The sequence below is a fragment of the Arachis ipaensis genome, chromosome B08 (genome assembly GCF_000816755.2).
Source record: "Arachis ipaensis cultivar K30076 chromosome B08, Araip1.1, whole genome shotgun sequence".
In the NCBI taxonomy this organism is placed as follows: Eukaryota; Viridiplantae; Streptophyta; class Magnoliopsida; order Fabales; family Fabaceae; genus Arachis; species Arachis ipaensis.
The window spans coordinates 128,782,265-128,784,082 of NC_029792.2; positions in this window are offsets into that span (position 1 = coordinate 128,782,265).

The following is a 1,818-nucleotide window of genomic DNA, read 5'->3' on the forward strand; positions in this document are numbered from 1 at the left end:
TTATTTTATATATTTTAAATAGGTTTAATTATTTTGCTGGTCTTATAGTTTCGCAAAATTTTCAATTAGGTCCTATACTTTTTTTTCTTTAATTGAGTCCTTGCACCAATTTTTTTTTAATTGGTCCTTACTCCTTACACTTTTTTTTTCTTTTTATTTAGATCCTTGTATCAATTTTTTTTTTAGTTGGGTCCCTATAAAATTAAGCTAATTACTAGTAAGAGGGACTTAATTAAAAAAAAAATTGGTACAGGGACCCGATTAAAAAGAAAAAAAGTATAAGGACCTAATTGAAAATTTCACGAAACTATAGGGACTAACAGAGTAATTAAACCTTTTAAATATAGCATAATTTTTGTTGTTAAAACAACAGAATAAATTAAAATATTTCATTATATTATTATACAATATTATCTATTAATTAGGACATATTTTATGATGAATAATGTAATTATCATTAATTATTAAAACAATGAAATAAAGAAGAGATTAAAAGATTATTACCGCGTTAGAGTTTTCTGATGAAGCACTTTCAATGCTTTCATCAACACTTTCGTCATCAATGGATGTCTTAGCAGGCTGTTGCAATAGTTTCACGGTTTCTTCTTCTTCATCATTAACTGCATTTCTCAATAATAATGTTATATAAATTTTCATAATTTAACCCCTAATTATATAAAATGCTAAAATTTAATTTAGTATACTTACATTTTTCTTGTTCTTTCTCCTCTTCGTCGTTGTTGTTGTTATTGTCGTCATCTTCTTTTTTCTTGTCTATCTTAATACAGTATATTTTAAAACTTGGCGATCTACAATCTAAAAGTATAGAAGTTTTATCGCAATATGTGTTGTTCTCAATGTCTTCGTGTTTCACATTTATTTTATCATATGTATAATTTTCTTTTAGTAATTCACCACTCTTTTCTTTTTTCTTAATATTTTTTTCAATGTCTTTCAATTTTTCTTCGTCTTGAAAATCTCTGTGTTCCTCAATATATTGCGCATTATGCTTCTCATTGTTGTCATCATCGGCAGAAGAAGACAATAAAACCACATTAGAAAGCCGCTTTATATGCGTCGGTGATGTAATATATTCCTTTATACCGTCTTCGTTGACAGCTCCATCATCATATAAGAGGCTCTTCTCTTCAAATTTGTTGATATTCTTACGACTCTTGAACTCTTCGAATTTGCGAGAAAGTCTCGAGCGAACGCTTACAGAAAATACTTCTGTTTCTATCGTCGCGGCTGCACCTTTTGGATTGATAGTAGAATTTTGGCTTCCCATAATTGGAGATGCACATAAGTGTTGAAAATACAAATTAGGGTTTGGAAGAGAGGAGGGGGTATGTGTTCACTTAACTCTCACCTTTTTATTTTAATTTTTTGTTTTCCCTAAAATATGAAAATAAATTGGAGAGGTCTTGAGGATTATTGTTAAGGGTTTTGGTTATAAGGTGGATGTTGAAATAACAAGAAACAGTTAGTGTGTACTTCTTGGTGTACAATAATAGGAAAATGGATTGCACATAAAAAGTTGATGAACTAATTAAATTAGTATGGAAACTAAACTTTCTAGGTCTCTAGTTACATTATTGTTGTATATTTTACTATTTTTTAAAATTACTATAAATTGCACTTATTATACATAAATTAATTGTTCATGTAACATTGTGAAAAATTATCAATATCTTCAATAGAAATTAAAGTTAGTTATAAAATTAAAGTTAGTTATAATAATTCTCAGACATTAATCATTAAAAGATGATATATAACAATATTGTCATATATATATAATTATATGTAGGTTTAATTAGT